Source organism: Peromyscus californicus, unplaced genomic scaffold, assembly GCF_007827085.1.
Source record: "Peromyscus californicus insignis strain IS unplaced genomic scaffold, ASM782708v3 Scaffold_4__1_contigs__length_199733344, whole genome shotgun sequence".
Lineage (NCBI taxonomy): Eukaryota > Metazoa > Chordata > Mammalia > Rodentia > Cricetidae > Peromyscus > Peromyscus californicus.
This window is the reverse complement of record NW_026294562.1, coordinates 60,142,446-60,157,186: the sequence shown is the minus strand read 5'-3', so window position 1 is coordinate 60,157,186 and position 14,741 is coordinate 60,142,446. Positions and strand designations below refer to the sequence as shown.

At 47.8% G+C, this 14,741-nt stretch overlaps 1 long non-coding RNA gene across 17 annotated transcripts in view; it reads right to left on the bottom strand.

Moving 5' to 3' along the window:
- LOC128124454 (uncharacterized) overlaps positions 1–13,581 on the bottom strand; it is a 95,402-nt gene extending 81,821 nt beyond the window's left edge. For 11 of the 17 annotated variants that reach the window (XR_008222867.1, XR_008222863.1, XR_008222870.1 and 8 more), the window contains exons 1-2: positions 13,423–13,580; positions 6,976–7,130 (exon numbers count right to left, since the gene is read on the bottom strand). This is a non-coding gene — a long non-coding RNA (uncharacterized LOC128124454). Of the gene's footprint in view, positions 1–6,975; positions 7,131–11,219; positions 11,359–12,786; positions 12,896–13,422 lie in introns of all 17 variants that reach the window. The other 6 variants (XR_008222874.1, XR_008222876.1, XR_008222875.1 and 3 more) reach the window with 6 other exon arrangements.
- Between the last annotated feature and the right edge of the window lie 1,160 nt (positions 13,582–14,741).

The following is a 14,741-nucleotide window of genomic DNA, read 5'->3' as shown; positions in this document are numbered from 1 at the left end:
CGATTCATGGGTCCAGAAATCAAGGGGTGGGTATGAGAATGGAACCGTTAATCACCACCTCTGGAGGTCCTGTTTGTACAACCTTATGCTCTGCTGGCCTAGAAAATCTTGGTTCCAGAATAGGGAGCACTTTTGCAAGGAGGTACAACAAACACTGCCCTGAACTGGATGCTGAGACCCCCCCAGCTGCCTCACCCCCACCCCTCACAGTCAATCTGAGTTCCTTGGGCTGAGGAGGAGTTAGGGATTGGTAGAATGTCTGACCATAACTACTAGGAGAGATCTGCAGTTCAGGGCTCCCTTAGGGTGCCCCTAGTGTCACCAGGATAAGGTCAATGGGACCTCAAGGGCTCACAGGCCAGGGAAAAGTGTGGGTCACCTGCCAGGTAAGAACCAAGAGCAGCCAAGGGAAAATGGGTTGCAGAATTTGTGGTGGAAGAAGGCATTTGCAAATGCTAGCTATGGTGACGTGACCAGAGACAGCCACAAAGATTGCAGTGGCCACAGTACTTCCTCTTCTAATAATGTGTCTGGAGAGATGTCTCAGCAGTTAAGAGCACTGGGTGCTCTTGCAGAGGACTTGGGTATAGTTCACAGTACCAGCATGGCAGCTCACGATTGCCTGTAACTTCAGTTCTGGAGGATCCAACACCCTCTTCTGGCCTCCATGGGCACGGCACACATGTGGTACACATGCATGTATGTATGCAAAACACTCATACACATAAAATAAAAATAAATTAAAAAAAAAAACTCCAGACGGTTTCTTGCTGTGTAGCTCTGGCTGTCCTGGAACTCCTTATATAGACCCAGCTGGCCTTGAATTCACAAAGATCCACCTGCTTCCACCTCCTAAGTTCTGGGATTAAAATTGTGCACCACTTGCCGGGCGGTGGTGGCGCATGCCTTTAATCCCAGCACTCGGGAGGCAGAGCCAGGCGGATCTCTGTGAGTTCGAGGCCAGCCTGGACTACCAAGTGAGTTCCAGGAAAGGCGCAAAGCTACACAGAGAAACCCTGTCTCGAAAAACAAAAACAAAAACAAAAACAAAAACAAAAATTGTGCACCACCACACCCAGCAAATTAATCTTTTTTTTTTTCTTTTAAAGAAAGTGTCTGTGGGTATATAGTTCATGAATGAGGAATCAGTGTCTATTTCCTTCATGTTTCTTCCCCAGCTTATTCATGAATCACATGACCTTTGAGTTATGGATGTTGAGGGGAGAGCAAACATCTCCTCTGGGGAAGGGTTCAGGGGATGCTTGGGATATACCACACAGTTGGCTCATGTTATGTAGAACCATGCCCATGTAGTCTACTGGGAGATAAAGTTGGGTTTAGGAAGATGTTGTTAATCATGTGGCCCTAGCTATTCCACTATGACTACATCGTGTTGACGTGGATGAACGTGGCAGTTTAGGGTGTCAGCCTGACTTGGGTTATGGACTGCCCCGATAGCTGAAAAAGCATTGCTGTTGAGTCAGTCTCTGCAGGTTGTTCTGGAAGATACTGAAACTTGAATTGGTGGCTATGGGGAAGACCCACCTCACCCAATATGGGCAGTATCATCTGAACAGCTGAAAGCCCAGATGGAAAACGGTGAAGTTCTTCCCTCTCCTTGCCTCATCTTCTGGCATACTTCTGTCCATGAACATCAGAACTCTGGGCTCTCTGGGAGAGCCAAGTATCCAGGACTTCCACTGACAGCCCTGACCCGTGGCTGCAGGCCTTCAGCTTTGGACTGTGTATTAGTTCATGGCTCGACTGGTTCTAAGACATTTGAATTTGGACTGAACCTCAGGAGCTGGTTGCCTGGGTCTCTGGACCACATATGGGACTCATTGTGGGATTTCTCTATGTCTACAACCATATATGCCAGTATCTCTGATAAGTACCTCTTGTCAGTCTCTGTCTCGGGATGGAGATGTAGTAAGATGGAGCAGGCCTCTGTCACTCTTGATCCTCCTCACTAGAGATGCTCCAGCTCATAGGGTTGCCTCCCCTGAGTTCTCGTCCCTTCTGGGGGACCTTCTAATGACTGATGGAGGGACAAAAGGACAATACCTTCCTCTTGGATCCTGCAGCAGCTCTGAAGGTGCCCTTGGGCCATCAAAGCTATCTTGAAAGTCTGCTCTACTCCTCCTCCCAAAAGTGGGAGTGGGACAGGGAGCTGTCCCTGGCTCCTGGACTTCCATGGCATGCAAGGAGCCTGTCCTAGGCAGGTGCTGTGGGACTGCCAGGCTAGGGACCCAAAGCCTAGGGTCAGAACCTAGACACTATTATGGGCAAGAGCCTCCTTACAGGACAGAAAAGCATAGACCCTGGGTTTCCTAGATGGAGCAAGAGGAACCAGAGGCCTCTGATCTGGCTAGAAAGACAGATGCCCATGGAGATTGCAGGCCTGTGGCTCCATCCACACCATGGGCCTTTCCTATCTCAGTACATGTGCAGTCTGGGCACTGAGTTAGAGACTGAGATAGAGAATATTCTACCCCACCAGATGCTCTGTCTGCACCCAGTAGCCCCACTTGGCAGTGGCATTTAGGGGCTCAGAAGTGCATGCGTCCTGCAGATGCTGATCCACAGCACCAACCAGCCTTACTGTCATCGGCCTGGTGGACAGTGGATCTTCACTTAAACTTGGGGCAGCAAGAGTTCTCAGACCCCCTGGCATGCCAGGAAGGGATAAGGTCAGAAGGTGACTCCTTGCTAGAGCCCCATCCTACACCATCCCTGGAGCTCAGCCCCTCCCTCTGAACCTGTGTCTCCTTCCTCCTCCCTCTTTTCTTCTCCCAGCAGTGCCCTGTCAGGAGGCCCTTGAACCACTCAGCCTCCTCATTGCCCACCTGGGCTCCAAACAGCTGCTTTCAGTCCAGTCTTCACCACAGCCTTTCCCAGTCCCCGTCCTGTAGGGCAACGTCCTTTGTGGAGTCTTCCGACTCTCTGTCTGCCACAAACTTTGGACCTCTGAGTCTTATTTAATAATTTTTCTCTCTTAATTACTTAGTATTGATCTGGAAACCGGAGCCCAGTTCCACTGTAAAGAATTAATAGCAGGCAGTACTGATGGCTATTTGTTCCTCTTAATGTTAGGTCATGAACCCAGCCATGCCCCACCCACCCACTGGTTGGTACTGAGGCCTAGCCCCATCCTTCCCACTTCCTACTCCCACAGCTTAACCCAAGTTGGTTTGGTCATTCATTCATGCTTGAGGAAATGGGAAGCAGAGATAGTTAGAGATTCTGGAACTTTCTCCCACGGCGTCCACCCTTCCTGGCTTTCCCCTGAGTATTTCTAGCTACTTCCTTGCTTTGAAAGACTTGCCTTCAATCCAAACTTTAGGTTCTCTGTTGTGTAGACCCACCCACCTTCCCTCTACATTCTACCCCATCCCGCAGTGGCCTCTCCACCCCAGTCCCAGTGACCCCTTGGCCTATCAGGGTCTAGGCTGGAGGCGAGTAGGGGACACCCTTGACCACCCACACCTTCTTTTCCTAAGCATTGCCTACTTCTTCTCGTCTCACCTTGCAGCCCCTCTGTGGGAACTACCCCGTGTGGCCTACTCCCATGGAAGTTGGTCAGCAACTGCTGTCAACAGTGGGGATAGTTTGTCCAGGCAGTCCCTGGTAGAGTCTAGACAGTAAGAGACATAGATCAGGAAGAGACCCTGGGACAGATCAAAGGTCCTGAAGTCTCAGTGTGCCCTTTATGTTCTCAGCAATACAGTCTGGAGAAAGAGGGGCTAAGGCTATGTGAAGGGCAGATTGACTCTGACCAGAAGGGACTGGCCCAGGCGGGCACCAGCCCTGTGTGAGCCTGGTCACTGCAGAGGCAGGAGATGATTTCTCCAGGCTGTCCCCTTCGGCCCCTCCAACCCCTCCAATCCATGGTGATGGGACAGAGGTGGGAGTCAGACAGAGGTTGCTGGGCCTTCCTAGGGTTATATTCCACAGGAATGGAGGCCCCAAGAGCATCACAACCAGCCCTGGTCACTCCCCAGAATCCCTCTTTTCTCAGGAGATAGGTCTTAATGGGTTACTGCTTTCAGTGCTGAGCAAGGACTCATGGGTAGATGGTGAAGGTGACCCTGGCTTCACACTAGCAGGCAGCACCACTGGGGTCTTAGCACAGAGCGACACAGAGACCATACAGGCAGGATTAGCCCTGTAGGTGAAGCTCCACCCCCAGCCCAGACAGTGGGCCATCTGACCCTCTCTTTAGGGACAGGGCCTCCTCTTGCTGGCTCAGTCCAGATTTCCAGATTCCACTGCCTTCCAGGAGGAGTCCTGAGGTGGAAATAGTATGAAGCTCTGACCAGCCCTCTCTGACTCAGAACTGTGTGCACTTGGCCAGGCTGATGGCTTGGGACTGTGCTGTCCTAGGAGGCAAGGGTCCCACAGTTGGGATAGCTACAATGTCCGGCCAGTCACAGTCAGGGTCACAGTCATCCAGAGGCCAGCCAGGCTTTTTTTCCTCCCACAGCTGCAGTATTCACCCCGCCCCCAAGGAATCCAGAATTGTTACTGCCCTCTTCCTCCAACAGCAGGACTGAAGGGGGGCTGGGTCCCTGCAGATCCTGAGGAGACTCATCCTGACCCACATGTGACATCTACAAGCTCCCTGAGAGTTGAACAGATCTCACATCTCAGGGCTCCTAGAACATGCCACGGTGCTCCCCTGGGCATAGCAAGACCAGGCCTCTCGGCACAAGGCCAACACCTCACTGCAAACTATTCCACGCACAACCACAGGCCACAGGCAAGCCCACAAGCCCTTGGCACTCCTAGCCCTTCCTTGGGCTCCCTTTTCCTCCTGACTCTGAAGTCTTGATGGCCTGGGTCTTTTGAAAACCATACAAGTTGGGACTGTTTGTTGTCCCTGAAGCAGGAAAGTCTCCCTTGCTGGTGACCTCTTGACGATCTCTGTCCACAGGCCAGCCGCTGGCGGCTCTTCCTGGACCTGCACTGCTGCCCCTGTGGATTTCCCTGACCCCCTGCTGGTTCTCCTTCCACCACAGAGAACACTTAAAAGCATAGCCTGACCCTCCAGGGTCCCCAGGCCCAGGTTCAAACTCTAGCCTTTCCTCTCACTTCCTTCCCATGGTCTGGGGGGCTTTGTCCACATGCTGACCAAATGTCCAGCACAGGCCTCAGTTATGTCTCTGCTTAACCACACAGTCACCACTGCAGGGTAGAGATCATCCTTTTCTCATCACCCTCTGGTTCCTCCCAAGTTCCCTAACTTGGTCATAGACCCTCTTATTTTCTGTCTGCTCCCTCTCACCCCAGCGCTCTCCTGATCTGCTAAATGTGATGACCAGAATGAGAAATGACTTCCTGTTCTAATTTGTTTTCTGTTGCTGTGATAAAACACCACGAAAACCTAGGGGAAGTTAGGGGAAGAAACTGTTTACTTGGCTCATACGTCTGGATTACAGTCTATCATTGAGAGAAAGGAGGGCAGGAACTTGAAGCAGAATCCATGGAGTAATGTGGCTTGTTGGTTGGTTTGCAGACTGATGCTTGGCTAGTTTTCTTATATATCCCAGGACCACCTGCCTAGAGAATGGTGCCGCCCACAATGAGATGGGCTCTCCTACATCAATTAACAATCAAGACAATCCCCCATAGCCACGCCCACAGGCCAATCTGATCTAGACAATCCCTCAACTGAGTTACCTTTCTCACCTGACTCTAGGCTGTGTCAAGTTGACAGTTAAAGCTAACTAAGTCATTACCCCAAAGAGATGATGTCTATATAGGACTCTAGGATTTGGAACCCTTGGAAGGAGAGCCTAACCTCTAGGTAATAAGCCCTAAGCAACAGGACACAGTAGGGAAAGTCTGGGTCCCTGAACTCAGACAGGACCAACGAGAGAACTCCAAGTATGCTCCCTAAATCAACCCCAAGGCACGCATTCCTGTTTCTACTCCTCCTTTCTCAGACCAGCCACCTGCTGTGGAGGCTCACCTGAGCTGGATTTTTGAGATATTTTATATCTTGTGCAGCCACAAATTATCTACCACAAAAACTTCCCATGGACAGACTGAAGTCCATGTTCTCAGTAGTGAGATGTGTGCAGCCCAAACTACTGCCTAATCTTAGATCACTTTCATACCCCAAAGATAGGATAGATTAGCACCACCCTCCAAGCTCCGGCAAAAGCAAATCTCCCTTCTATCTCTATCATTCTACTATCATTAATTTACATACTCTCAGCACTTTTATTTATTTATTTATTTATTTATTTATTTATTTATTTATTTATTTATTTATTTATTTTTGAGACAGGGTCTCTCTGTGAAGCCCTGGCTATGCTGAAACTCTATGTAGACAAGGCTGGCTTCGAACTCACAGAGAACTACCTGCCTCTGCTTCTCAAGTGCTCTGGGATCAAAGGCTTGCACTTGACTTTCCTCAGCACTTTAAAAGGAAGTGTTGAATACATGTTCTTTCACACCCGGCCTCTTTCATTAACAAAACATTTGTTTTGTTTTTGTTTTGAGACGGGGGTCTTACTTTATAGTCCTGGTTGGCCTGGAACTTGTGGAGATCCTCCTGCCTCTGTCTTCTAGGTTACAGGCATGTGTCACCATACCTGACTCAGCATTTTCAAGGCTCATCAGAGCTATAGCATGTATCATGGCTTCCTTGATTTCAATGGTTCCATTACACTCTGCAGTCTGGACAATGTCATGTTGACACATTTGCCACTTGATGGGTATTTTGTTTTGAGACAGGATTTCTATGTGTAGCCCTTGCTGTCCTGGAACTTTATTTGTAAACCAGGCTGGCCTTAAACGCAGAGATCTGCCTGCCTCTGCTTCCCTAGTGCTGGCATTAAAGGCATGCACCACCACCACCCAGCATATTATTTTATTTTTAGATGTACATTAGGTTCTCTAAGGGAACAGAACTGATAGAATGAGTATATATTAATATATATTAAAAGGGAATTTATTAGAATGACTTACAGGCTGTGGTCCAGATAGTCCAACAACAGCAGTCTCCCAGTGGAAAGGAAAGAGTCTGGTAGTTGTCAAGTCCACGAGATTGGATGTCTCTACAGTCCCATTCTGGTGCTGGAGTCCTGGAAGGTTCCTGAAGAGATGCTGGTCTTTGATATATGCTGGAATCGTGAAAAAGTAGGTTCTAACATCAGCAAAGGAATGCCTCACCAACAAGACAGGTGAACATGTCAGTGAGAGTGAGGGAAAACAGAAAAGAAAAAAAAAAAGCAAGTTTCCTTCATGTTCTTTCATGTGGGCTGCCACCAGGAGGTGTGGCCCAGATTTAGGGTGGGTCTCCCCACCTCAAATGATCCAATCAAGTAAATACTTCATGGGAATGTTCAACTTCTTGAGTTTTAGTTGATTCCAGATGTAGTCAATTAACAGCCAAGATTAGTCATTATAAAGTGTCTGGGTGCTTTGTCTTCATGTATGTGTATCACGTGCATGCAGTGCCCAAGGAGGCCAGAAGAGGGCATTAGAACCTTTGGAGCTGAAGCTACAGGTCACTGTAAGCCACTGGCTGTGGATGCTGGGATGCAGACTCAGGCTCCCATGATTGAGCAGCAAGCCCTCTGAACTGCTAAGCCACCTCACCAGTCCTGGTTCCACTTTTTGGCTATGATAACAAATGCTGGCACAAAAGTACATGGATCCATTGTTGTATGGATGTGTTTTCACTGACCTTGGATGTAAAAACACAAGTTTCTACACATGGGTAAATACATGGATGAAATTTCCTGGTCATCAATCCCCTCAAGACAAATTCAGATTTCCTTTTGGGGATTTCAGAGGTTTTATGACAACAGAGACTTTCCTCTTCTGACAGGGCAAAGGTAGCTATTGGTTGCAACAACAGCCAGTTGTCACGGGTTCCTTTTAAAAAGAAATCTTGTCCTTGAAAGTATCCCATTCTCTTCCATTCCTATCACGCACATACAGAATTACAGAGAGCATGGCAAACAGATACTGGAAATTCAGCCCATTTTGTGGTCTCTATTTACCATTTGGGTGGAGAAGTGAAACACTCTGGGTACTGGGTGCTTGTATGCCTAGAGGGTAATACTGAATTTAGAGTCACTGCCTGAGTCCCAACAAGCCAGACTTGGCTACCCATCCTTCATAAGCTAGTTAAAAGAGGCAAGTTAAGGGGCTAGAGACATGGCTCAGTGGTTAGAAGAACGGCTGCTCTTGCAGAGGACCCATTTGATTCTGAGCACCCCCGTCAGACAGCTCACAACAACCTGCAACTACAACCCCAGAGACTCCTGTGCGCACACCACGAGAGAGACGACAGAGACAGAGACAGAGACAGAGAGAGCACACGCATACACAGACACATTTACACATCAATAAAATGAAAACAAATCTTTTTCAAGAGACAAATTAATAAGCAGAAAGGGGGAGATGTATCCAACATGGTTGCATTGGGAAAAGGGACAGAGAGATCCAGAGATGCCCTGCCCCAAGCCCATCTTCAGGGTCCTGATGTGAGGGTGAGAGGCTTAGAGGATGCTGGTACGCATAACTAAGCCGGCCTGACCCAGGTGTGGGCCCTTGGCCCACCATTCTCTCAGCTCCCAAATCTTTCCTACAAGGTCCTTTGACAAGGTGTACACCTTTCTTCAGGAGACAAAACCCTCTTCTGGTTGTTCTACCAATTCAATCTTTTCTTCTCCCAGCATATTTCTGGGGAAATTCTCATTTCTCGGGTCCATTGTCTCAGTAGTCTGGTAGACAAAGAAAGGAGCATGACAGATTCACAAATATGGCTTTCAATTCCCTTTTCCTCAACAAATCGGAGCAATCTCCCGCTAATACAATGCTTGGACTTCCCGTTTTAGTACAAATATCGTGTTAGTTACTTTTCTCATTGTTGTGGCAGAATATCTGTCAAAGCCAACTTAAGGAAGAGGGGTTTTTTTGCCTCTGGGTTTGAGGCTCCTGGCGGGGAAGGCAAGATGGCAGACGGCATGACGGTGAGGCAGCTGGTCACATCCATTCAGTCAGGAAGCAGAGAGATGAATGCTGGCACTCAGCTCCCTTTCTCTTTTTTTTTTAATGCAGCCTGAGACCAAGCCCATGGAACAGTGCTTCTGTTTTTTCTTTTGCTGCTTGTGTGTTTGGTCATAGAAAGGAAACTTTTTTAATAGAATTTCATCCTGGCTGTCCTAGAACTTGCTCTGTAGACGAGGCTGGCCTCAAACTCACAGAGATCCACCTGCCTCTGCCTCCCAAGTGCTAGGATTAAAGATATTCACCATCACTGCCAGACTTAAGATTTTTTTTTTTTTTCGAGACAGGGTTTCTCTGTGTAGCTTTGCGCCTTTCCTGGAACTCACTTGGTAGCCCAGGCTGGCCTCGAACTCACAGAGATCCGCCTGACTCTGCCTCCCGAGTGCTGGGATTAAAGGCGTGCGCCAGCACCGCCCGGCCAGACTTAAGATTTTTATGTAATTAATTTTTAATTATTTTTTTGTGTATAGGTGTTTTGCCTCCATGCATGTCTGCACATTATATGCATGCCCAATGCCAATGGAAACCAAATGAAGGCCTCAGATCCCCTGGAATTGGAGTTACAGGTGAGCTGTCATGTGGGTGCTGGAAACTGAACCCAAGTCCCCTTGAAGAGCAGCCAGTGCTCTTAACCACTGAGTCATCTCTCTAGCCTTAGGTCTCATTTTGATCATAATGTTGGCAGACGTGATATTCGATAGATTTACCTTGGTTTTTCTGTATACAAGGATGGCTACACCAGAGCCTTGTGCTAGGAAGACTCTTCTCCCCGCTGAGTTAGTTGTCTTGTCCTCTCGTTTAAAACCAAAGATCTATTTCTAGAATTTCAATTCTATTTATTCCATTGATCTCCACTGCTACCATGTTGGTTAATTTTGTTTTTGTTTTTGTTTTTGTCAACCTGATACAAGTTAGAGTCACATGGGAAGAGGGAACCTCAACTGAGAAAAAGCCTTCATCAAATTGGCCTGTAGGCAAGTCTGTGGGGCATTTTCTTTATTAATTATGGATATGGGAGGGCTCAGATAATGGATGGTGCCACACCTGAACGAGTGGTCCTGGGTTGTATAAAAAAAAAAAAAAACTAAGTAAGCCATGAGGAGCAAGTCAGTAAGCAGCATTTCTCCATGGCCTCTGCTTCAGTTCCTGTCTTGGCTTCCTTCATGATGGACTATGATTGGAATGCATAAGCCAAATAATAAACCTCTTCCTCCCTGTGCTGACTAGTTTTATGTCAACTTGACACAAGCTAAAATCATCTGAGAGGGGAGAACCTCAATTAAGAAAATGCCTCCTTAAGATCAGGCTGTTAGGCAAGCCTGTAAGGCATTTTCTTAATTAGTGATTGATGTGGAAGGGCTGGGGACATCCCTGGGCTGTGGAGTCTATAAAAAAAAAAAAAAAGCACACTGATTAAGTCACGAAGAGCAAGCCAGTAAGCAGCACCTGACGAGGTCTCTGCATCAGCCCCTGCCTCCAGGCTTCTGTCCTGTTTTGAGTTCCTGTCCTAACTTCCTTTGATGATTAACGGTTATATGGAATCATAAGCCAAAGAAACCCCTTCCTCTCCAAACTGCTTGGGTCATGATGTTTCATCACAGCAACAGTAATCCTAACTAAGACACTCCCCAAGTTGTGTTTGGCCCTGGTATTATCAAAGCAATAGAAAGCAGACTAAGATAGCTGTACTTACACTGTTTCTCTGTCTCCCCACTTTTGGAGACAAGGTCTCATGTAGCCCAGGCTGGCTTTGAACTCCTGACTCTCCTGCCTTCACCCTTTAAATGCTAGGAGTACAGCCATGTTCTACCACACCTGACTTTAGAACCACACTCTCCTGACTACTATAGCTTTGTAGTGTGAATCAGGAAGTGTACACCCTCCACCTCTGTTCTTTCTCAAGATTGTTTTGGCTATTCTGAGTCCCTTGCCTTTCCCTGCGAATTTAGGGTCAGAGGCTGGCAAGATGGTTCAGTGGGTAAAGGTACTTGCTGCCAAGCTTGGTGACTTAAGTTCAATCCACATATTGGAAGGAGAGAATCCTGCTGTAGCATGCATGGAGGCACACAAGTGTGTGTTTGAGCATAATACACACAGAGAATAAATAAATAGAATGTAATTTTTAAAAAGAAAATAGCCTTGAATCTAGAATCAGCATGTAAAAAGCCAGACAAATTCTTTAATGTTACTACCTGAATGATAAATTTGTCTTCGACTCACGAAGGGAGATCCCCTCACAAGGTTATATCCTAGTTCCTTCCAAGTCTGCAGGTCTCACACATGTCCCGTAGTGATTCCATTCCTTGATGTTTTGTTCTTTCTGCTGCTGTTCTAAATGAAATCGCCATTTAGACTCCATCTTGGATTGTTCACTACTAGTCTATACATCTGTTTGTCTTTTGCATATTGATTTTATATCTGCCGCATTGTTAAACATCTTTACTCATCCAAGTGTTAATTTTCTTCTTGCTGTGCCTAAAATACCTGACAAAGCGATTTAAGGAAGAAAAGATGTATTCAGGCTCACAGTTCAAGGGTACATCCCATAATGACAGGGAAGGCATGGGCGCAGGGATCTGAGGCAACCCATCACATTATACCAACAATCAGGAAACAGAGAGATGAACACTGGTGCTCAGCACACTTTCTGCTTTTCATCACTCTAGGACCCCAGCTCACATTTAGGGTGGGTCTTCCCTCTTTAGTCAACCCAGTCTAGAAACTCCTTCACAGACACGCCTGTAGGCATGTCTCATAAGGGACTTTAAGCATTTACCAGCACACTGTCCTTTTCCATGGTACTAGGTCCCTTTCTAACGGTACTGTTTCCATCTTGCCCAATCATCCTTGCCCATAGAACCCTGGGGAGAAATGCTGAGACTGTCTTGTTTGTTTCATCTTGTCTTGTCTATGACCGTTCCGGGTGAGGAGACTCCAGGCTTCCTTGAGAGGACACAGGCTCAGGGCTTTCATAAATCTCGAGTCCTTCCTCAGGTCTAGAGGGCAGATCCCCTTCGACTGCTGGTGAATGAGGTACTCTAACAGGAGAGTGTGGTGCTTAGAGAGTAGAGGGCTGCATTTCCTGTCTCTATGGAGATGCTCGCAAGAGTTTTGTCTGGCACTGCTCTGGTTGTTTTTGGATGCTTGAGCTCTTTTAATACACAGCTGTCTTGCTCCCGGACCTGCATATGAATCTCTAGCAAGCAGAAATGGCAGTGGCCAACCTCCTCGCTTGAGCAAGCTCTGCAGAAACAGCCCCCTTGGGTAGTCTTCATGAATTTTAGGAAACTGAGAGTAGCTCTGCAGCAGCCTCCCCCTAGCCTACCAAACACACACAGCCGGAGTCCTCCTCTGTGGAGCGAGTCACGAGACCCTGGGACTGGGCCAAACAGGACTTGACCTTGAGTTTCCCATCGACTAGGCCCTGCTCCAAATGACAAGGACATTTTGCCCTTACCCACCTAGAGACACTCTGCAGCATCTCTGTCACACTTGGGGAAACTGAGCAGCCAGTACAAAGTCATACTGGCAGGAGAATTTTGAGACAAGCCCTGGCTATGAAGGCTTGCTCTTCCCACCTTCCCACACCTGCTGGCCAGGGGAAAACAGGGAGAAACCTCCCATCCCAGGGTTAGGCTCCCTCATTTCCTACCACAGCTCATCTGCCTTCCTCACTGATGTCTCGGAGCCAAGAAAACAGAGATTGTCAGGCTGAGCTAGCCCAGGGGCCCTTCTCTGATGCACTCTCTGGGTACCTACCTGACAACATGTCCTACCAAGCTGGCCCGTTGGTCTCCCCATGTCCTCATAGCCAAGCTGGCAGGATGTTAGGCAGGGCACTTAGATGTGGTGCTCACAGGTGCAGGCCCTGCAAGGCAGCCCCATAAACACTTGCAACCAGCCCTCTCAGCAAGTCTCCTAGAGCCTATGAGATTGCTCCCTACCCACCCCCATCAATTGGAACAGAATGCGCCTAAGTCAGCCTTCCACCTAACCCAGACCTGTCTAGCTTTCTCCTGCCTACATCTGCTCCTGGGCCCAAGAGAGCTTCCTTTCTGTGCCTTGACCTGGAATGGTTCTCTCAGCCCACAAGGCTTTTCAGGTATGATAGTCTGGACCCATCCTTAGCTCCTCTAAGACCCACAGTGCAGGTCTACTACTATTGTGTGATATTTCCCTAAGGAAATGCAACATGAACATCAGTTCACGAACATGAACATCAGTTCACGAACATGAGTTCATGAACATGAACATCAGTTCATGAACATGAACGTGAACATTCACTTCAGAAAGGGAACTGACAGCAGACCAAAGAAAGATTCCACCAAAGTCCAATTTGGTAAACCAATCAGTTGATTGGGCTACTTACAGGAGCATGGATGAGGGGTTACTTACAGGATCAGAGAAAACTCAAAGGCAGCTGTATCACCAAAAACCCCAGCATGGATGATGGCTCCCAAAAGCTGGAATCCTGGAGCTCTAGCACTTCAACAAAGGTCAGAGCATGGACTCTCTTCCTGTTTACTTGTCCTTGGGGAAGAAGGGGCCTTGTAAGTTTCAGAAACTTCTGAGACTTGTTAGTTGTTCACATCCTAGTCTTAATACCTTCCCTCCAGCATGTGATGTTTTAATTTGAAGGAAACTGATCTAAAAAAAAAACTACCCACTGTGATTGGTCAAGCATCCTGGAAACTCTCTTCTGGGCATTGATGTGACCAGAGCCTAAGGGCCCCAAAGGGAGTGGCCATGGCTCCTTGGCTGCCCATAGCCAGTACTTGGAGAAGTTCCTGGCACACAATGGAACCCACTAAAAACCTGATGTACTACACAGTACATAGACAAACAGCTGGCCCTGCATGACCTTCAATGTGCATCTCCCACTTTGGGCATGAGGTGTCCCCATCACTGGAGAGAGTGAAGAGCTGATGAGAGAGCAGGTGCCCATCTCTGCACATGCAAGGACTATTCTTTCCTCCCTTAAACCGAAAGAATCCTCAGAGACTCCCTTGTGGGGACTCAAATGACTTTCATTGTGACATCACTTCAGCATTGGAGACTTGAGTTACTTCTAATGTAACAAAACTTCAGCCTCTAGGAACTATATAAAAGTAGGCATAATCCTTTACTGTAGCAGCTATACTAGCCTGCTACAAAGCCAAAACAAATGCACAAATTAACCCTCAAGAAACCTACTAGCCTAGAAGAGTAGGTGATTCCAGAAGAGTAGCTCCCTGCAGGAAGCTACTGGCCAACCATAAGGTGTACATGTAAATTATACACAGTTCAAATTTTAGTTCTTTAGACTCCTGGGCTTGGTGGCAGGTACCTGGGAAGCAGAGGCAGGCAGAGCTCTATAAGTTCCCAGAAAGCCAGGACTACTTAGCAAGACCCAGTGCCCTGTAGCCAGAGGGGTGCCAGGGGTGAGCCTCATAGGGAACATGTCTTTTTGTTTTGTTTTCAAGACAAGGTTTCTCTGTGTAGCTTTTGGAGCCTGTCCTGCAACTCACTTTGTAGAGCAGGCTGGCCTCGAACTCACAGAGATTCAAATGCCTCTGCCTCCCAAGTGCTGGGATTAAAAGGCATGCACCACCACCTGGCAGGGAACATGCCCTTAACTGCTCAAAGTTTTAAGAACAGGGAGTGAACTGGAAAAAGCTGGGTCTTGGGAACTGGCCCTTCCACGGGTCTCCAGTGTGTCCCTGCTGATGAAACAG